The sequence below is a fragment of the Tursiops truncatus genome, chromosome 7 (genome assembly GCF_011762595.2).
Source record: "Tursiops truncatus isolate mTurTru1 chromosome 7, mTurTru1.mat.Y, whole genome shotgun sequence".
NCBI lineage: Eukaryota > Metazoa > Chordata > Mammalia > Artiodactyla > Delphinidae > Tursiops > Tursiops truncatus.
In genome coordinates this window covers 97,535,270-97,558,705 of record NC_047040.1, presented here as the reverse complement: position 1 = coordinate 97,558,705, position 23,436 = coordinate 97,535,270, and positions in this window count along the sequence as shown.

The following is a 23,436-nucleotide window of genomic DNA, read 5'->3' as shown; positions in this document are numbered from 1 at the left end:
GACTATCCTGACTGATACAGATGCCAAGTAAGATTATTATTTGATTTTGTTGCTGAAAAAATGTTAGAAAATCACCATAATGAATGCTGGCTGACTGTAAACTTCTTAATGAGAAAGACTGTGTCTTAATGTCCCATTGTTCTTTGTTTACTCCATGCCTAGTCTGGTGCCTGATAGAGCATCTGGATTTTAGTAGGCATTTGGAATTTGTAGAATGAATTAAATGAAAATGGTTTTGAAAAAATCAAGAGTATCTTCGGGAGAGATGCCATCATTATCATTGTCAGCTTCTATTGCACCTCTTCTTTCCTTTGTAAGTCTTGCAAAATGTATTAGTCAAAAATCAATATAAGCTTCTCTAAAGTATCATTATAATAATTATTATTTCCTTTGTTTAACAGGAAGTTTTTTACTCTATATCAAACATTCCAATGTTAAACATGCAACTGATACATTGAAGGAGGCAAGCAGATCTAACTTAGCCTATGAAATGTTCTTCATGGTATCAGTTCCCCACGGTACTATCTTGAATCAGAACCACTTATGGTCTGGTTAACTGCATTGGGCCATAACAGCCAGGAAGGGGCAGACACAGCACATGAGCTAATCATTAAGGTTGGTGGGAACCAGGAAGAGAGACTCAGCTGCAAGGGCTAGTGTAAGGCTGGGATGCAAAACGGTCCTGCAGACAGGCAGCAACAATGATGCATTTCATGTAATAAGGACTTGGAGCTATGTAGAGGCTGTGCCACAAGACAAGCGGGCATCCCACCAGGCAGTAGGCGACTGCTTCAGGATGCCAAGGGAGGTCAGAGAAGTCTGTCATCAGTCTTGTTCATAGAATGGATTCCAGTTTGGTGATTGGTGGGTAGGGTGAGGGGGCTGCTTCCGAAAGTGAGACAGGGTTCCAGATCCAGAGAGACAGAGTGCCAGGAAGGTTACGGGGCAGGACTCAAGATTTCAAGGCAAAGATAAGGGTTGAGGGTTAGAGTAACAACAAGGGTGACTTGATGTCAAGCCCTAGAGTATGGAATTAGAAGACTGAGAGTACAGGTGGGGCTCAGATGGCCCAGCGATCCTAACTATGGAGGCAGATAGGTAGAAGGAGTGAACCAGGAAGAACCTGGCATAGATTATCCATTGCAGTACAGGAAATGGAGCTATTAGTCTTTGCAAAGCAATGATGTAGCTAATGCCGTGCAGTGGAGCTACCTTCCCCAAAGGAGCGTTGTAAGTGTGGCTCTGATAAACGTGCTTTAAGTGCAGGAACACATGTACATACACCCACAGAGGAATCCAGAAGATTTGCCTGAAGTTTGCTTTACTTGCACCCACTGACTGATACCAGACACCAAATACAAGTTTCCTCTGATAGCCCTCCCAGGGTTTATTAAGTGGTGACTGTCTCGAAATGAGTTGTTCTTTTCTCTTCTTCTTCTTTAAAAAAACATTTTGGAGAGTACAAAAAGCGGTAAGTTGTTATTAAATCCCAACACGTACCCAGGAAGGGAGAAAGTTTACAAGGGAAAATGAAAGGCTCTTGCTGCCTGGCCAGTCCTTCTCGTTGACGGTTACCCATGTTTTATCCTCTCTATCAAAGTCCTTGTTCACAAAGTCCTTCGATGCCTTTGGCATCAACCTGTGGCTGGAATGTTACCTTTGACCTTGGTGCTAACAAGCACTCCTCATTAGTGCCATTTTCCTCTGGTACGGTCATGACTTAACACAAATTACTTCCACCACGAAATTCTGCTTTGCCTAATCAGATCATGTCGCAGAAATGACATGCGCCTTTTTCCTCCTAATTTAAAAACTGTACGTGAAAAACAAGCATTTAGCCTTGGGCTCTAGGACTCCTCAGAACCTGGGAAATCTTGGGGCTGATACTTCTATTTCTTGAAGGTAGAAAGGCTTACACCCATTAGGGCAGAGATGGCAAACAGCCTATAGGCTGTTTCCAAGCTGTGGAACTGTCTTGTTGGCAGAGCATGAAAAACTAGGAATTCCAGCTCATTCTGGCAAAAATGTTGGCCACAGTCAGCTGAACCTGAGTGCCGGCTGCCCCTTTTTGACTGATACGGGTTTTCTGTAGTCTTCCCCTCTCCCTGGCGCCCCTTGCCAGCCACATCATTTGGAACTGCTCACCTGCCTGGGCCCTGGGGGGCATCTCAGGTTGTGAGTTGATGAAATAAGCACTGAGCTGAAACTGCTTGATGGATGGGGGACAAATCAGTAAGTCATTTTTTAAAAAGTCCCATTTGAAAAATCAAAACAAGGATGACCATAACTCTCCTCTCCTTGCCCTTTTCAACTCTCTTCTGCTTCTTCTGTGTTTTCTGGATCCTTCTCGCCATGACTGATAAATCCCCACCTTTACACGTTGGGCCCCTGCTCTTCTCTGTGAGTCCTCTCCCTGAGTTAGCCCATGTGCTCCTGTGGTCCACCAATTGACTCTATTTTTAAAATCGAAGTATAATTGCTTTACAATGTTGTGTTAGTTACAGGTGTACAGCAAAGCGACTCAGTCATCTGTATACACACACACACACACACACACACACACACACACACACACACACATGCTTTTCCAGATTCTTTTCCATTATCGGTTATTACAAGATATTGACTATAGTTCCCTGCACCAGTTGATTCTCATCTCATGACTTTCTAATCTCTGTAGCCTCTCTTCCCTCCAGATTCCATTCCAGTATTAAATGGAGGCTTTACTGGGAGGCAGCTCTGAATCAAATCCTGGGTCAGCGGGGTGACCTTGGACAAACACCGAACTTCACGGAGCTGCCACCCCTACAAATGGGTACCACGTAACTTCTTAGGGAGGTTGAGAGTATTGAAGATAATTTCTATAAATGCCTGGCTGTTGTTTCCTAAGTCCAAGGCCATCGGGTGTCAGTGCCCGATTCTCTCCATGCTGTCATGCTGCCTCAACCTCAGAAGCCCTTGTCTTCAGAAGTGACTTCTAACACTTAGTTGTCAGCCGGGGGGGAGGCCCACCTGGGGGTTGGGGATGGATGAGCAGGCAGGCCACCCTGAATGATGGGACAAGATAGGGCTTGCTGACAAGACAGATTGCTCACAGAGTTTTGCGGGAGCCTGGAAGTGCCAAGAATGGGAGGCTTGCCTGGTGGCCTTCTGCAATCCTGCCACATCAAATTGGAGCCATTTATTTCTATCATTAGCAGCAAAGTAAGCAAGTGACCGCTCTGGAGCTTCTTCATTAACGATTATGACCAGCAGATAAACAACGGCAGGGAGAGGAGGATGGCAATGGCCACCTGGGGCTTCTTGCACCAACTTTCACATTGCTTCCTAAAGCAGAGTTTTCTCCTTAATTATGGCGAAAAACACTTTCAGAAAAGTGTTTTTTTTTTTTTTGAAAAGTTTTATTTTATGTTTTGATATAGTCTCCTGCTTTTTTTTTTTCCCCCAGAAGCTTCCCAGAACTGGGAGAGTGTTCGTGCGGGAAAGGAAGAGAAAGGAAAGTAAGATTTGGTACATTTCTGACAGTGGGCTTGGTGCAGTGCATCCTTTATTGCATCTTCCACTATCTGGGTTTGCCTTCATAAGATCCTAGGAGGGGTTTGATCATAGAAATATAAAATCATAAAATTCTGTACCTTGGGCTTCCCTGGTTGCGCAGTGGTTGGGAGTCCGCCTGCCGATGCAGGGGACATGGTTTCATGCCCCAGTCCGGGAAGATCCCACATGCCGCGGAGCGGCTGGGCCCGTGAGCCATGGCCGCTGAGCCTGCGCGTCCGGAGCCTGTGCTGCGCAATGGGAGAGGCCCCAGCAGTGAGAGTCCCGCGTACCGCAAAAAGAAAACAAAAAAATTCTGTACCTTAGCTGATCTAATCTTTTCATTTTATAAGTGAGAGAGAAGTCCCATGGCTGGTCAGTGATAAAAACAAAACAAGTGCCAGACCTTACTCCCCTCCCACCAGTCTCCCTGGGTGAGAATCAAGCACGTTTAGGGCACCGCCAAAACGTCAGGGGACATTGGTGAGGATAACTGGGCGAGAGGAAAATGTTTTCCTTCTCGTGTAAGGGAAGAAAATTCCATCTTCTCTGTACATGAGCCAGTCCGTGTTTCTCTGAGCAGAGTGAAATATGCAGAGGTATTAAAACCTCTACTAGAATCTGGACTAATTTTCTTTTTTCCCTCTTCCACTTTTATTGAGATTTAATTGACGTACAGCACTGTATACGTTTAAGGTGTACCGTAATGGTACCGTACCGTAACGTACCGTAATGGTCTGACTTCCGTCTGTCATGAGGGGATGACCACGATGTTTAGTGAATATCCATCAACTCATATAGATACAAAACAAAAGAAAAAAATACATGATTTCCTTGTGATGAGGACTCTTAGGATTCCTCTGTTTACAACTTTCATACGTAACACACAGACGTGCTAATTATATTCATCGTGTTGTACCTTACATCCCTAGCACTTACTCGTCTTATAACAGGAGTTTGTACCTTCTGACCACATTCCTCCAGTTCCCCCTCCCACCACCCCATGCCTCTGGTAACCACAGATGTGATCTCTTCTTCTATGAGTTTGTTTGTTTATTTGTTTGGGGTTTTCTGGAAGTATTTGACCTGCAACACTATGTTAGTGCCTGGTGCACAGCATAATGATTTGATATTTCTACACGTTACAAAATGATCACCACTGGACTAATTTCCTTTTTGATAAAAAGATACATAATAGGAAACTGCTCTGTTTCTTCTGCTTATCGGATAGTGTCATGGCTGTGTTGAGCATCTAGAACACAGACAGCCTGGTATGGTCATTATAGGAGCTAAGCCAGCACCCAGAGATGGCAGCGTAGAAAGATGAAAGAATCCAGGTTCCAAAGATGAAAATGAGGGGGGACATTAACCAATCTTGGAAGTGAGACGCTTCCAGATTTATTTTTGTTTGAGATATTACATTTTCCTTATTTCTAAAGACAATGCCGTCAGGGTTTTATGTTCTGCCAATGAAGGCATCCCGAGGAGACTCTTTGAACTGACACAACATCTGCTCAAGGGAAATAACAGTGGAGCGTTGGAGCCAGCTAACCCCAGCCAACTGTTAGCATCTCTTCCTAACTCTGTGTTCCATGACATCACAGTGGTAGTTTCTGTGACATCGTGTTGTGGTTTGAAACAAGTCATGCTGTGAATATTTACACCATAGAAACTGGCAAATTATATGAATCAGGGCTTTTTTTTTTTGCAGTACGCGGGCTTCTCACTGTTGTGGCCTCTCCCATTGCGGAGCACAGGCTCCGGACGCGCAGGCTCAGCGGCCATGGCTCACGGGCCCAGCCGCTCCGTGGCATGTGGGATCTTCCCGGACCGGGGCATGAACCCGTGTCCCCTGCATCGGCAGGCGGACTCTCAACCACTGCGCCACCAGGGAAGCCCTTTTTTTTTTTTGAGAGTCACTTTAACAGCATACCGCTGGTAACAACAATAACAAACAACGTTAGGTACCAACAAATAAAAAGGTTACAGTGTAAATGCCTATGACTTCCCAGCACAGACCAGTATGGGATGGGTCTTGGGACTGCATTCCAAAGGTCTGAAACACAATTAGTTCAGTTCTTTGATGACTTAGCCTTTTGTTTTCCAGAACATTCTACTTCGACTATGGACGAACACTGAGAAGCTATGGTGTTAGATTTAGGCTCAGGGTGTGGTGAGCAAGCCGGCCAGGGTGCATGCCTGAAGGAGAGGCTGGGTGTCATAATGTTATTATGTCACTGGTGTCATCAGGCTGGACAAGAGTCATGGCCCTGTCTCTCTCATAAGAGGGTGGCTGTTTTCTGCAATGGGATAGGTAGGTGTCTTATTTTGGGTTTCCTAGAAAACTCACTGAAGTGGAGATTTGTATGAGGAGCAAGACCTGTGGAGAGGGAAGGAAGCCACATTGGGCAGGGGAGCGGCCGAACTATGATGCAGTGCCATCAGAGGCCTCAGCGGGTCCCACAGAGAGCTCTGAAGCTGGGAGAGTCCTTTAGAGTTGTTCCCAAATAAGACAAGGACCAGTCATTGGATGGGACCTGTCCCTGGGGCAGAGGCCTCACCATGGGTGTGGAAGCTCCCTTAGGCTGAGGTGAATCCCAAAGAAGAGGTAGCTGTGGTCAGTCCATCAGCACTCAACATTCTTGGTAGCTGGGAAAACGAATGTCTTGGTTCTGAGGGGAATGTTGGTAGCATATCACAGCATCCACTACAGTAGGATTGGGGTAAACTTTCCAGAAGATTTCTTGGCTTCATCTTTTCTGCATCTCGAACTAAGCCTCACTCATCAGCTAGTCCGTCATTTTCATTTCGTGGACCTAAAATTTAAAAGAATGAACCCCAGCTAAAATCTCATCTCTCTTCAATAGCTTCTGTAATTACCAATCCAGACTTTATCTTCCTTGTAACGGTTATCAGCCAGAGATCTTGGTTGTAAGCAACAGAAACCAACCATTCAGGCATAATGGGAGGAATTTATGGAAAGGAAGGCTGGCAGCTTATAGAATCAACAGAAAGCTAGAAAGCCAAGGGAAGAAGGCAGCAGCAGAAATAATCCTGCTGGGAAACTGTGCAGTTGTACACGCTGGTGATCTTCAACCCACCCACCCGCTGTACACCCACTGAACACGGCCCCCTCTGTAACCTCCCCTGTGGCACTCAATTCAGCTAACGCTCATGCTGTATATGGCGGTCCCTGCACATCTAATGCAAGGCTATCTTTTAATGGATCTGTCACTTGAGATTCAGAAGACTTCTGTGAGCTCTCAGTTGTCTGAGCTGAAGCCATGTGCCCACACCTTCAATGCCAGAGTAGGAAGAAAGTTGATCTTTCTGTCGTAACTGGCTATGCCCTGCCCACCACCAAGAGTCACAGCGTATGGCAGGGTGTCCAAGAACTGGGAAGGAGGCTCACATGCTGAGTCAGAACAAAACCTGGTAAACATCCACTGCCCAATGCCTCTGTACCCAGTGAGTCATAGTCTTGTTTTCTTGGTGTGTGTTTTTTCCTATGGGTGATGTTCTAGGAGGTTCCAGGTCTTTTCGCTCATGTACCTCTGCAGATAGTTAGTGACTGCTCAGTCTGAAACGCACAGCCATTTCTCTCAAAGAGAAGAGCAAACTCCATTTCCTGACATTAAGGTCTATTGCAGAATATATGCGAAAGGTTCCTTGGTTCCAAGAAACAGATTCATTCAAACCAAGTGAGGGAAAGAGCTTATTGCTAGGAAACGCTTGAGCTGCTCCTGGATCTGGAAAGCCCAGCAAGAAACGTGGTGGCGGAGGGGCGCTCTGGCAATGGCTTCTGTTTTTCAGGGTGGCTTCGTCTTTCTCTGGTGGCTCATTTGGTCACTGTTACTTGTCATTCCTGTTTCTCCCCTGGCTTGGCTCGTTTCCTGCTCCAGAGATCTGCTCAAATTCTGAAGGAACTGATCTCATTGATTTAGCTCATTATTCTTCTTCTGTCAGGCAGAGAACTTCATGGATCTTTGGCCAGACTAACTTATGAGTTTTGTGCCAAAACAGTTTGTTCAATGACCATGCCCCCTGCCCCGCCATGCACAAAGAATAACCTAGCGCTACTTCCCTGAACACCTCAGCTGGTATGTGTGATTGGGTGTGTGTCCGACATATCTGAGGGTCCTCTAAGCGGGGCTCCCTTCCCAGTTCTTAGGAAGTCATCATCACTTTTTAGAAGATAAAGGAACTCTGAGTTAATATGTGTTATACTTTTGTGCCTGCAATTATATATTATATACCTTATCTCGTTGAATCCTTACATCATTTCTCTGAGTTAGGTATTATTCCTATTTTATATCTGATGAAACTGTGGATCACAATGGTTATGAACCCAAGATAAGATGGTAGAGCTGGATTTCCAAGGTATTCCCTGGGATACCTCTGTTGACACATTCATGATAAGGCCAAGACATTCCTGTCCTAGTTATCAGTGGCTCTTTGAAGAAAGCTCGCAGTTCGGGACTTTTCTGGTAGGAACAGTTCGAAAGTAGAGTAGGATAAGGTAGGGGGAAGATAAAGGATCAGGGGCAGAGGTGTCACATGCTGAGCTCAGGCTGCTGTTAGAAAAGCAGTCTTCTTCTACAGCCGGCCCTTGAGATGGCCAGAAAATAGCCTCATCATCAAGCAGTGGGGTGTTGCTCCTGAATAATGAAGAGACACTAACCAGCCCAAGGTGAGCACTCCCCATGAGTTCCTTGCCTCGTTTGTCCAAAACCATTTCACAGTCAATTATAGCTATTGGGAGCCTCCTAACAAAACGTCCCAGCGTCTGTAAGATAAAAAGTAAACCCTTTAGAGGCAGAACTTTAAGCACTTGGCTGTAATGGCCTCACAGAAAGGAAAATTGGACCTGCCAGGAAAATGCAGTTAATTAGTGTCGAGCTCTTCTTCATCCATCCATGTGGTCTGGAGGGGGGATAACATTATAGAGCCTAGAAGGCTATTGGAAAGGGAACTGGGAATATGTACTTGTACACGAGCACCTAGCATCCCCTATAACGTTAATTCCTTTCCAGCTGTTTCTTCTTCAGCCTTCAATGCCGATCATAACTTTTAGTGTCTCCAGGAAGTCTTCCTTGATTAAACAAGCCTGAAATAGATGATTCCTCTTCCCTTCCTTCCCCAACTCCATCTTTTAAAAACATTGTGCCTTGTGTGCAGACCTCACAGGAAAAGGATGGGCTGGATGAAAAAAATTTAAATAAAGGTAAATGTATTGCTGTTACATACATGTTGAAACCCCACTTGGTTATTCTAACATCCCCAGTGTTGAGACGATTTTATGCATTTTTCTTAACTAGAACTCGTGTTTGTTGACCACCATGGTCCAGGCACAGCATCAGGCACTTTCACAAATATAAAACAAGGTACAGCCGGTCAATTGGGGAATGCAGTATCTAAACCCTGTTTCCTGGGACTTCACCATTCAAGTTCACAATTCTTCTGTTGCATCTTCCCCAACATGAAGCTCCCCCCATCTCTAGAATTTAAGTGCCGTATTGCTAAGGATATATTTTTCTTTTGCTCTTTACTATTTTATTCAACAGTGAAATTTATTAAATTATATTATTCCTCCATTCTCATTTATCTTGTAACATATTCTTTCTTTTTTTAAAAATTAATTTATTTTTGGCTGTGTTGGGTCTTTGTTGCTGCACACGGGCTTTCTCTAGTTTTGGTGAGCGGGGGCTTCTCTTCGTTGTGGTGCGCGGGCTTCTCATTGCGGTGGCTTCTCGTTGCAGAGCACAGGCTCTAGGTGTGCGGGCTTCAGTAGTTGTGGCACGCGGGCTCAGTGGTTGTGGCTCGTGGGCTCTAGATCACAGGTTCGGTAGTTGTGGCGCACGGGCTTAGTTGCTCTGCGGCATGTGAGATCTTCCCGGACGAGGGCTCGAACCCGTGTCCCCTGCACTGGCAGGCGGATTCTTAACCACTGCGCCACCAGGGAAGTCCTCATAGCATATTCTTGAATTTATATTTATTTTTACTGGAAAACTTTCTCTAAGAGTCCTTTTAAAAAGCATAGTTTTATGATAAATCTATCGAGGCCTAAACTCTTTACTGTGTCCTCAATATACATGATGTTTTAACTAGATATAAAATTCTAGATCCAGTTTGAAAATGGTCAAAAGACATGAAGAGACATTTTACCAAAGAATATATATGGATGGCAAATAAGTACGTGAAAAAATAAATAAAAATAAACCATGCATGAGGTTTATTAAGGGAGTGTTTTGGGGTCAATATCTGGTGGGAAATGAAGAAGGAAGAATTGGGCAAAGGGAGAAGTTGAGCTGTGATGCAGTCACACCAAAGGACTCAGCTGATCTCATTGAGAGTAGGGATGGCCTTAGAGAATTGTCCTCGATTAAGGCAAGGGGGTTGGGCTTGTGTGCCACCATATCTACCAATCATTGGATCTAGGTTGCCCTCAGAAGGAAGTATGACCTTGGATGAAGCAGCTCTCTTCATCTGGGGACACTTCATGGAGAGCGAGTCAACTGAGAGCTGTCAGTCACCAGTCCTCCTGTTGGGGGACTATTGAGGAAATATGCACTTCATTACTTAAGTGGAGGAGTTTGGGTCAGGAGTTGGCAAACTACAGCCCAATGGGCCAGATCCAGTCCAATGTCTGTTTTTGCAAATAAAGTTTACAAGGGGTTCTCCCTGTGCATCTGTCTCTCTTCACATAATCTTCCCTCTGTTCATGTTTGCCTCTGTGTCTCTTCTTCTCTCCTTTCTTTTCCTTCCTTCCTTCCTTCCTTCCCTTTCCTTTCCTTTCCTTTCCTTCCTTCCTTCCTTCCTTCCTTCCTTCCTTCTCTTTCTTTCTTCCTTTCTTCCTTTCTTTCTTTTTATTAGAGTAAAATTGCTTTACAGTGTTGTGTTAGTTTCTGCTGTACAATGAAGTGAATCAGCTATATGTATACCTATATTCCCTCCCTCCTGGACCTCCCTCCCCCCCCCCCCATCTAGGTCATCACAGGGCACCGAGCTGAGCTCCCTGCGCTGTATAGCAGTTTCCCACTAGCTATCTATTTTACACACAGTAGTGTATTTATGTCAAACCTAATCTCCCTATTCATCCTACCTTCCCCTTCCCCGCCATGTCCACATGTCCGTTCTCTACGTCTATGTCTCTATTCCTGCCCTACAAATAGGTTCATCTCTACCATTTTTCTAGATTCCACATATATGCGTTAATATACGATATTTGTTTTTTTCTTTCTGGCTTACTTCACTCTGTATGACAGACTCTAGGTCCATCCACATCTCTACAAATAACCTAACTGCATTCTTTTTTATGGCTGAGTAATATTCCATTGTATATATGTGCCACATCTTCCTTATCCATTCATCTGTTGTTGGACATTTAGGTTGTTTCCATGTCCTGGCGATTGTAAATAGTGCAGCAATGAACATTGGGGTACATGTGTCTTTTTTTTTTTTTTTAGTTTTCTGAATTTTTTAAACATTGAATACTTTTTGAATATTCACATAGTTGAAAATCAAAATAATACAAAAAAGTATATGGTGAAAATTATTGCTTCCTTTCCAGCCCACACTCATGTTCACCCTTCACCTCTCCTCCATCTTACTGGTTTCTTGTGTTATCTTTCCAGTGCTTTTTTTTTGGTCTGGAAATCTGCATTATTTATTTATTTATTTTTAACATCTTTATTGGAGTATAATTGCTTTACAATGTTGTGTTAGTTTCTGCTGTATAACAAAGTGCATCAGCTATATGTACACATATATCCCCATATCCCCTCCCTCTTGCATCTCCCTCTCACCCTCCCTATCCCACCCCTCCAGGTGGTCACAAAGCACCAAGCTGATCTCCCCGTGCAGTGCGGCTGCTTCCCACTACTATCTATTTTACATTTGGTAGTGTATATATGTCCATGCTACTCTCTCACTTTGTCCCAGATTACCCTTCCCCCTCCCTGTGTCCTCAAGTCCATTCTCTACGTCTGCGTCTTTGTTCCTCTCCTGCCTCTAGGTTCGTCAGAACCTTTTTTTTTTTTTTTTTTTTTAGATTCCATATATATGTGTTAGCATACAGTATTTGTTTTTCTCTTTCTGACTTACTTCACTCTGTATGACAGACTCTAGGTCCATCCACCTCACTATAAATAACTCAATTTCATTTCTTTTTATGGCTGAGTAATATTCCATTGTATATATGTGCCACATCTTCTTTATCTATTCATCTGTTGATGGACACTTAGGTTGATTCCCTGTCCTGGCTTTTGTAGATAGTGCTGTAATGAACATTGTGGTACATGATTCTTTTTGAATTACGGTTTTCTCAGGGTATATGCCCAGTAGTGGGATTGCTGGATCATATGGTAGTTTTATTTTTAGTTTTTTAAGGAACCTCCATACTGTTCTCCATAGTGGCTGTATCAATTTACATTCCCACCAACAGTGCAGGAGGGTTCTCCCTTTTCTCCACACCCTTTCCAGCATTTATTGTTTGTAGATTTTTTGATGCTTGCCATTCTGACCCGTGTGAGGTGATACCTCTTTGTAGTTTTGATTTGCATTTCTCTAATGATTAGTGACGTTGAGCATCTTTTGATGTAAGGCCCATCCTAATGATTTCAGTGTAACTTGATTATACCTGCAAAGGCCCTATTTTCAAATAAGGTCACGTTCACAGGTACAAGGGGTTAGGACTTCAACATACCTTTTGGGGAGGGGGCACAATTCCCCCCATAAACAACCAGAAAACATTGTCATTTGCTATCTAATGAAACTTCTGCAAGATAAAACCTCATGTCCATGGTGTAGGTGCAGTGGGGAAGCGGCTGTTTCCCGTTGGCAGGTGTGAGAGCTGAGCAGGTAGGAATTGCATGGGTGATTCTCTTGTCTATTACCTTAGTGATCAAAGGCTTGGAGACAGACAATAGGTTTCTCCCCAGTGCTTGACTACTGAAGTCCCTAGAGTTGCTTGAGCTTATCTAATAGCCACCTTGACAGGCTTGTAAAAGTTGTGCAACACCCTTATTTTTTTAAGAAAAAAGAAAAAAATCCAGCAGCCAGCAAGCTGTCCATGGTAGAGCCAACTCCCTACGTATCTTAGGAAGTCCTTATCATCTTTCTACCAACACTTCCAATTATTTCCTGATTGAGATCTATTCCCAGAGGATCTGCTTTTTGACGTAAGATCATCCACCCCAAAAGTTAACCCCTGACAGGTACCAGCTGAGTCCAGTGGTGTGCCAGTCAGTGTTTAAAAACCAGCTCTCTGTGAAGAAAAGCGGGAGGAGAGTCCTGATTTGTAGCTTTTGCCAATTTCTCTGGTGTAAATACTCCCACCATGATCAATTTCAAGCCACTTATGTGAAGCCACTGAAAACAGAATTGGGAAGAGATGTGTACAGTCGGTTCTTATGAGCTGGTATGAAGGCACTCTAGCACATCACTGAGCATCTCAATACAGGCAGAAAGGAGTATGATTTGGGACATCCAGAGAAGATGATCTGAGGGAGGTAGGATTTGAATGAGCCTTAAAGGGTGTTATCTCCATCACTCTACATCCACACCAGTTGAGCAATTTCTACCTGTCTCTCTCTGGGACTAGATTATGAACTTCCTGAGGGCAGAAAATGTGTCTTACTTTTTGTAATATTCCTACAATATGCATTTCACAAGTGTTTATTGAATGAATGAATGAATGGAAAACAAGTGGAGAGGTACAGGCATTTCAGGCAGGGGGAACATTCGTGGTTTGGGCAGGACACAGGAGGAAGGGATGAATGCACGGGAGGTTTTCCAGTGGGCAGTCCATTCTTGCTGGAGTACAGTGTTGGGTCGTGGGGTTTTACAGTTACTATGGCTACATAGTAGCCATAGTAACATTTTTATTTCAATCAAAAATTTTGACATTTTTATTTCAATTTTCGACATTTTTATTTCAATCAAAAATCTGGGGTGGGGAGGGATAAATTGTGAGATTGGGGTTGACATCTACCTACTACTATATATAAAATAGATAACTAATAAGAACCTACTGTGTAGCACAGGGAACTCTGCTCAGTCTGTAATGACCTATATGGGAAAAGAACCCAAAAAAACAGTGGATATATGTATATGTATAACTGATTCACTTTGCTGTATAGCAGAAACTAACATATCATTGTAAATCAACTCTACTCCAATAAAAATTAATTAAAAAATAAAGTGTCCAAAGATCTAGAATTCAAACAAGTCTCAGTAAGGTCAGCTCATCTCTGATGCACTTGGCATCAACTGGGGTGGCTTGAAGGATGGGGGCTGTAATCATTTCAAGGATCACTCATCTCTCTGGTGGCTGGGCTGACACTATACTTCTTCATGCTAGCTCAGGGCTCCCAAGATGTATATCCTAAAGAGAATGGGCCAAGGGGAAGCTGTAAACTTTTGGTGACCCAGCCCTGGAAGTCACAGTCACATAGCATAGCTCTACCACACATTGTTGGTCAAAACAATCACAGCCCGCACTCAGATTCAAGGAGAAGGAACCTGGACGCATCTCTCAGTGGGAAGAGTGTCAGTCACATTGCAATAAGAGTGTGTGGGATGGGATCTATTTATCTATCTGCCACCTTTGGAAAATAAAGTCTGCTACACAGGGTTAATGTAAGGTTGGAAAGTTAGATGAGGGCAGGTCTTAAACGTCATTAAAAGAACTTGTTCTTTTTCCCTCTGGGAGCAATTCACATACTGGACCCTGATTATCCTCCAGGGTTTCCCATGTGTACATTGATCACCCACAGCAAGCTTGTGAGACTGAACAGGCAGCTGTAATTGTGTCTTATGTATCCTTCTAAAAAGATCTTCCTAAATTATCAGGGCTTTGCATTTGATTGCCCCTCAGTCCATGAAACCCAGGTGCCTGTCTGCCCAAGTGAGCAATGATGGCAAATCAGACCAGACCAGACACGCTCCTTGCCTATCCCCCAGCTGGCATGCACCCACCTGTTCTAGCGCACTTGAGCTGGTCATGAGGAGGGGGCCCCTGAGGGACATCCTGGTGACAACACTGAGTATCAAAGTTGCCAGAGCACATCTAGATTGTCTCTGGGCTTACTGCCCAAGAGCTCAAAGAAGAGGCCAGACCTACGATGTCAATTCTTGCAGAACATGTAACACCTCATGCTAATTCCATCTGCCAAGGAGTCCTGGATCCTGGCCGAGCACAATTTTCATAGTTATGGACCCCAAGCCACTAGCTGTTTCCTTGGTCTCTCTCTGAAGGGTATCCATGCAGCCTGTTTGAAGGGCGAGAGATGAGGACATGACTGGCTTTGACTGTTCTCTCCGAGGAAGAGACGGGGAGGACCTGCCACTTGCGTTTTGGATGATGCCATCCGTCCCCGTCCTCCATTCTCTTTTGACTTCTCTCTCTGCAACAGTGGGAAACGTGTTTATTGCTGTAACACAGCCATCGAAAGGAATCACGAGAGAGTTTGTTCTTTCTCATATTTGTCACATCACAGAAATTCCCCTAATGGAGAAAAGATGGTTGTAAGAACAGGGGAAGACCTCATTAACAATACAGAGTCCTTCTTCTTTTGTTCCCAACTTGAAATGCGTGTGGTCAAAAGTTTGGAACCGAGAACAAACATTATCTCATAGACTAACAGTGCCGGCTGGATCCACAAATGCACATCTCACCCATAACGTAAGCTGAGGGAGGACGGGAAACATCTCCCAGCTGACGTTTTAGTCCAGCTTAAATGCTTGAAGCAGCTATCTTAAGCTGGCCCTGCCTTCCACAGCTTTTTTTTTTTTTCCTTTCTGTACTTTTGAACCCGACTAGCAGATTGCTTATATGCTGCCAACTCTAAAAGCAAAGGCAAGGAGGGTCTGACCTCTGGGTGGCCAGCACTAAGTACGGTCATTGGTAGGACAGGGTTTGTCTGTAGTTTTTTTTTTTTTTTTTTTTGCGGTAGGTGGGCCTCTCGCTGTTGGGGCCCCTCCCGTCGCAGAGCACAGGCTCCGGACGCGCAGGCTCAGCGGCCATGGCTCACGGGCCCAGCCGCTCCGCGGCATGTGGGCTCCTCCCGGACCGGGGCACGAACCCGCGTCCCCTGCATCGGCAGGCGGACGCTCAACCACTGTGCCACCAGGGAAGCCCTTGTCTGTAGTTTTAAAAAATAAGAAGCCGACTTTAGTTCAGGAAGTTGGTGTGTTTTCTGTTTGTTTGTTCGCTTGTTTGTTTGTTTTAAATGCACCAAAGGGTTTTCTCAGGCAGCCTACCCTTAAACAGGGAGCAGGGCAGGGGTGCCGCTTGTTCTGAAGCCTGTCAAATAGGCTGATTAACCCACCAGCACATGAGGTGGCTAACGACACTGAGGTCACACTTGCCATCCTCTGACAGTGGCCATTTCATCGTGCCCTTCGAAAAGGCATCACAAGGCCACAGAATATGTCTCTATGCTGGCCTGTAGCCACTTGATTGCCACAGCTCCGTAAGCCACTCAGAGCTCATACTTAGTGAAGGTAAAGTTAGAGAGTGTGGAGTCTCTGTTGTTCAGCAAATTCTCTGTGTTGTACCGTCTGTTGTAAAATAGTGAGTTCTGCTGGATGAAATATCTGCTTATTATAAGGATTCCCTGTGTGTCATACATGCATCCCCAATTTTCAGAGACTAGGAATCTTGTCTCACCTGTGAAGACAGAGGCCACTTTTATGTATCTGTAGCACTTACTGCTGCCGCCATGAACTTGACAATTGCTGTCTTACGATATCTCACAATTTACGTACTCTTGGCTTGACCTCCTTCAGAGATGTGACTGTCTCACTGCTTTATATTCCCTACAGTGCTATCCAGAAAGGACATGCTGAACCTGTATCTGTTGATTTAATTTGAGTGGAATTCAGCGAGATGTTCTTAGCAGTCAGTCCTAGCTCACACCATAATAGTACCCTGAGTGTTTAGAATGTGCTTTAGGACCGTGCAGAGCCCCAGCTCCAACAGTATAAGCAGCAATAGCTAATGGACCATGGACATGATGTTAATGACAGTTAACCCCAGGCTAGTACTTTCCCTCTGCCTGGCGTTGTTCTAAGTGCTCTATTTATATTATGTTATTTGGTCCTGCAAACAACCCTTTAAGGTGGGTACTGTTATTTATCCTCAAGTTGACAGATGAGGAACCTGGGGCCCAGAGAGAGAAGAACAGCGCCCAAGGTTGTACAACTGGGGAGCAGTAGATTCAAACCCAGGCAGTTTGGCTGCAGAGTATGTGCTTGTACCCGCTACACCACACCGTCTCTTTCCCAAGAGCTAATACATATACGGGTACCTATTGTGTGCCAGACACCATTTATGCAAATTCATTAATAACGCTCACAAGAAACCCAGGAGATAAGCACTATTGTCACCTGCATTTTACAGATGAGGAAACCAAGGTGCAAGGAAACTGAGTGGAAAGCACAGATGCAAATCCATGGGGTCTGAGTTCCGAGTTTATCGTCTTAATCATCACGCTATAGCATTCTCAGCAGAGTCAGTGGATGAATAGAATGTTAATCCTGAACTGGCATTCCATCAGATCCCCAGGAAGGACCATCCACACACTGAGCCTTCAAAAAGCATGCCGTTTTCCACGGGGCCTCCCCTAGCCTTGTTCTTGAGGTCCAGGGAGCTGGATCCTCAGGCTGTTTGCCAGATGGCATTCCAGGGGCCAAGGAAAAAGGGAGGAAGTCTCCAGGTTACATGGTAATGGTTCCTCGGGGTCCAACTTGTCATTGATCCTACACTCATCGAGACAGTGAGTTCTGCAAGCAATGTGGACCATCGGGCTACAGTCTCCTGGTCATGGACCAAGTCCTGGGTAGACTGGAGAGGAGGCATTTGACGGGTGATTTACAGATATGTGAATAGTAATAATGACCCTCAACGTGCAGGGCTATTTTGAACATTGAACAAGCCTGGTGTCTGGGCACAATAGGTATTTAATTATGGGAGCCGTTACTACTGTTGTCGCCGTGAGAGTGACGTGGCTGCAGCACTGTCATCCCACTGGTTGAAAAGCAGGACTGACCCTGCTAATCCAACTGGCTGTGTGGGTGTTCTCCCTCTCTAAAAAATTTTGTTTTACAATATTAGGATATATAAATGCACAGAGTCCATAAGCCATAAATAACTGAATATGAAAAATCATAAAGCAAAGCATCATATAATTACTGTCATGTAACAACTACCCAGGTAGAGAAATAGAGTATTGTCAGCACCCAGAAGACCCCACCTCCATTCCATGGGTCCTTTCCAGGTCACATCCTTACCCACCCACAGGAGGTGACCCCCATCCTTTCTTTATAAACAAATGAACAATTTTATTATATATATCCCCGTATTTTATATATATATATCTCAATTTTATTACTCTTCACTTTATCGTGCTTCACAGATATTGCGCTTTTTTCACAAATTGAAGGTTTGTGGCAGCCGTGCATTGACCAAGTCTCTCAGCACCATTTTTCCAACAGCATTTGCTCACTTTGTGTCTCTGTGTCACATTTTGGTAATTCTCACGATATTTCAAGCTTTTCATTATTATATTTGTTATGGTGATCTGTGATCACTGATCTTTAATTTACTGTGGCAAAAACATTAGGACTTGCTGAAGCTCAGACGATGGTTAGCATTTTTTAGCAATAAAGTATTTTTGAATTAAGGTATGTACATTGTTTTTTAGACATAATGCTATTGCATACTTAATAGACCACAGTATAGTGTAAACATAACTTTTATATGTACTGGGAAACCAAAAAATTCGTGTGACTCACTTTATTGTGCTATTCGCTTTATGACGGTAGTCTGGAATGGAACCCACAATGTCTCCAAGGCTATGCCTGTATATATATCTATATCTATATATATAGATATAGATATAGATATAGATATATCCCAAATATTATTGTTTTGTCTGTATTTAAATGTTATATAAATTGACTCATGTATTCTTTTGAGTCTTGTTTCTTTCATCTATCATTATGGTTGTAAGATCCGGCCACATTGTTTTTGTAGCTGTGGTGTATCTGTTTTCCTGGTTATATAGTAGCTCTTTATATGAATATGCTGTGTTTTGTTATCTATTTGTCCTATAGGTGGAAATTGGGTGTGGGGTAACTATTGACAGTGTTGCTGTACACATTCTTGTTTATGCATTGTGTTGACATGAGCTGTAAGGTATATACCTAGGAAGGAAATTTCTGGGTCACAAGATATGTTATATCTAACTTTAGATTCTTTTTTTAAAAAATAAATTTATGTATTTATTTTTGGCTGCATTTGGGTCTTTGTTGCTGTGCGCAGGCTTTCTCTAGTTGTGGCAAGCGGGGGCTACTCTTCATTGAGGTGTACGGGCTTCTCATTGTAGTTGCTTCTCTTGTTGCGGAGCACGGGCTCTAGGTGCTCAGGCTTCAGTAGTTGTGGCACGTGGGCTCAGTAGTTGTGGCTTGTGGGCTCTAGAGCACATGTTCAGTAGTTGTGGCGCACGGGCTCAGTTGCTCTGCAGCATGTGAGATCTTCCCGGACCAGGGCTCAAACCCGTGTCACCTGCTTTGGCAGGCAGATTCCTAACCACTGTGCCACCAGGGAAGTCCCTAACTTTAGTAGATTCTGCCAAACTCTTTTCCAAAGTGGTTGTACCAACTTATTCTCTCATCTGCAATTTCCAAGTGTCACCATTACTCCACATTTTAAGGGACAGATGGTATTGGTTGTCTTTCAATGTTAGGCAATCTAGTAGGTGTGTCATTGTGTTTCATTGTGTTTTTAGTTTGCATTTCCCCAACTACTGAAGAAGTTGCTTGTTTATTGTCCATCTGGATTTTTCTTTGGTTCATTTTTAAATTGGGTTGTTTATCTTCTTGCTTAATGAACGTTATCCAAATGGATACTTGATTGTCCCAAGTAGCATTTACTGAGAAGAGTGATGTCCTGGAACTCGTCAGAGTTGATTGTTCAAATTTTGGAAGTTTTGTGAGCAGACTGTTTAAGTGTGGAAGTGTGGGTAGCTTGAAATCAGCCATGGTGGGAGAATTTATAACATGGATGTTGGCAAATGCTATAAATCAGGGCAGTCATCTACTACACCAATGGAAAAGACCATCTCTCCCAGACTGCCCCACAGTGCCATTTCTGTCAAAAACCCTGTCCATACACATGTGGATTTATTTCTATACTATCTCTTCTGTATCATTCTTTTCTTTATCCCAATATCAAAGCCATACTGCCTTATAAACTGTGGGTTTATAATACGTCTTCATATCTGGTAAAGCCAAGTCCTCTCACCTCCTCAGAGTATCTTCTCATTCTTGGCTCTGAACATTTTAAATTTTATAATCAACTTATCTAGTTTTGAAAGAAAAATCTGTTGAAATTTTAATTGAGGTCTCTAGATCAATTTTGGGAATAAATGCACATTTTTATCCACTTTGGATTCATTGTGGAAATTACTCATTACTGTGTGATATCAACTGCATATATTTTCCGTAGGTTTGTTATTTGTCATTTGACTTTGGCTACAGTGTTTCTTCCCTTTGGAGCTTTATTTTTATTAGATAGAGTTTATCAACTTTTTTCTTCATAGCTTCTAGCATTTATGTCATAAGATTAAAAATTTAATTTAAACTTTAAAATTCTCTGGTGTTTTAGTCTATCCTTTAATGATTTTATTAATGATTAAAATCCAAAGATTTAAATCTTTGATCCACCTGTAATTTATATTATAATAAAGATTTTAAAATATATATATATTTTTAAAAGATGGCTAACCTGTTGTCCCAATATCAATTACTGAACAATCTATCCCTATTGATATGAAATGTTACCGTTATCATAAATGAAATTCGTATAAGTATTTGGGCTTTTTCTTGGACTTTCTCTTTTGTTTCATTATCTGTTTATAGTATCACTGTTCCATAGAAATATCATGTGAGCCACAAATGCAAGCCACATCAAAAAAAGCAAAAAAAAACCCCTGAAATTTATTTATTTATTATTGATTTATTTTCGGTACACGGGCCTCTCACTGCTGTGGCCTCTCCCGTTGCGGAGCACAGGCTCCGGACGCGCAGGCTCAGCGGCCATGGCTCACGGGCCCAGCCGCTCCGCGGCATGTGGGATCTTCCCAGACCGGGGCACGAACCCGCGTCCCCTGCATCGGCAGGCGGACTCTCAACCACTGCGCCACCAGGGAAGCCCTGAAATTTATTTTTTAATTGAAGTATAGTTGATGTATAATAATATATAAATTACAGGTGTACAGTATAGTGATTCACAATTTTAAAAGGTTACACTCCACTTATAGTTATTATAAAATATTGGCTATATTCTCCGTGTTGTACAATATATCCTTGTAGCTTATTTTATACCTAATAGTTTGTACCTCTTACTCCCCTACCCCTATATTGCCCATGCACACTTCCTTCTCCCCACTGGTAACCACTAGTTTGTTCTCTATATCTGTGAGTCTGTTTCTTTTTTGTTATATTCACTAGTTGGTTTATTTTAGATTTCACATACAAGTGATATCATACAGTACTTGTCTTTTTCTGACTTATTTCACTTAGCATGATGCCCTCCAAGTCCACCCATATTGCCGCAAATGGCAAGATTTCATTCTTTTTTATGGCTGAGTAGTATTCCATTATGTATATGGACCACATCTTCTTTATCCCTTCATCTGCTGATGGACACTTAGGTTGCTTCCATAACTTGTCAATTGTAAATAAAGCTGCTATGAACATTGGTATGCATGTATCTTTTTGGATTAGTGAAATTAGTTTTAATAATATATTTTATTTAACCCATTATAGCCATTGTATCATTTCACCATGAAATCAACATATAGAAACAATTACATTTACATTCTTTTTTTTCATAAAAAGTCTTTGAAATGTGGTATATATTTTATACTTACAATACATCCCAGCTTGGACTAGCCGTATTTCCAGTGTAATGAGCTAGTGACTACCCTATTAGGTAGCTCCGGTCAATATCTTTCTTAAGGCAGGTCTAGAGTAGCCTTGGCTCTGTGGCTAGTTTAGTTCTATTACTAAGATCTGGCCCTTCCAGGGTTGGTTCAAAGAGGTCTCTTCACTCATTGGTTGGAACTTCAGCATCTCCCAGCTCTTTGGGACCTTGGGAACTGTCTGGATTACAGTGCCAGCATTTGTTCTTCCCTCAGCAGTCATACTTTGCCAGCTCCTGGAGTCTCGCCTCCACAAGCCCACTCAGTATTCTGCCAAAGACTCAAGAGAAACTCTGTATGGATTTCTGCCACTCTGTCTGTGTCCCACCGTCCTTTCAGTGTTCTGCTCTGTGAAGTCTAGTAGCCTCTGCTTCCTGTGCTCCAATCTGCCTCTTCAACTCAGCAAGATAGCCATGTTCTGCTTGGAGTCCCTCCCCGCATCACTGTCTGGAAAGTTCCCCCAGGCAGCAAGTGTGGGTGATCACCTCGCTGGTCTCTCTTCTCTGAGGGGCTCACATCTGTGCTGTGGGAGTTGGGAGTTGCAGGCTCCCAGTCTGATTCTAGTCATTCTTGATAGCTAGTCCTACTTAAAAAAAAGTTTTGAGATTATTTATTAGCTCTATTTAGTTCTTTCATAATTCCTTTGATCTTTATTAATCCCTTCTTGTTTTCCTTAATTTTATTCTTTTTATAACTTCTCTTATTGTTATTCTTTCCTGTTTATTAGAATAAATATTTAGGGCTCTGAATTTTTCTCTGAGAACTCCTTTAGCTATTTCCTACAGGTTCTGATAGGCCGTCTTTTTGTGGTCATTATTCTCTAGATACTTTGCAATTTTGGTTTTGGTTTTCTTTTGCGATGGTGGAGTTTTATGTTTCACTTTTCTGGTTCTGTTATGACTTGTTAGTTATATTGCATTATAAGTAAAGTTATCTACACTGTTTATAAGTTTTGAAAGTTATTGAAGTTCTCTTTACAGCTTAGAGTATAGTCACTATGATTTTATCATGAACCTTTGTAAACAAGGCGTTATTCACTTTTTAGGGTATTGTTGATTTTAAATGAGTAAATGTGAATTTGAGCATAGAAAATAAATTTAAATTTACAAAAATACAATATGTATGTATATGTAAGTGTGTGTGTTTGTGTGTATATGTGTTTTTTTTTTAAACTTTGGGTGCCAATGTAAGATTTTATTATAAAAATTAGTGCTTAAAAGAAGTGTGAAAGCCACTAGCCTAGAAGACCCCCAAAGGTCACCTGGAATGTGTAAAATGTGAATATAAATTTGTGTAGACACTAAAATGACCCTTGAGTAGAGCTGATATCAAAGAGTACCTAAAGTATTCCTTCCTCTCACTTTTCATTACTTTTCTTCCTCCCCTCCTCCCCGCATACAATATGCTAATAAAAAATCTAGATGACACAGAGCCAGGCGAGGTGTTATACCAGTCTTTTATCAACAAGTGAGAGCACGTTAAACACTTTTTAATTGGTCTTAGGAAAAGCAAAGGCGAAATGGAAATTCAACTCTCCTGGACCTTTGTTCAAAATGCATTTTTCCGTCTCTACTGTAAGGAGCGAATTTTAATGAGCTTGATTCTCACCATTTGGCCATGCATTTGTAATCCTTGTTCACACTTTGTGAAAGAAAAAAATCTGATGAAAGAAATTGGACAATAATGGAAATCTTGTCTGAGCAGAACAAATTGGAATTATCAAATACATTGCAGGATGACTGGCATGCTGCAGCTGAGGAGACGAGAAGCATCAGAACTGGTGACTTAAAAAAAGTCTCTCTCCCCAAAATGCCACTATCAGCCTGACACAGTCTTGTCCTGCACAGAGAAATAGCTTTCCAGAGTGGAGAGGGCTTTGGAGTCAGGCAGACCTGGGTTTGAAGCCTGCCCCCAA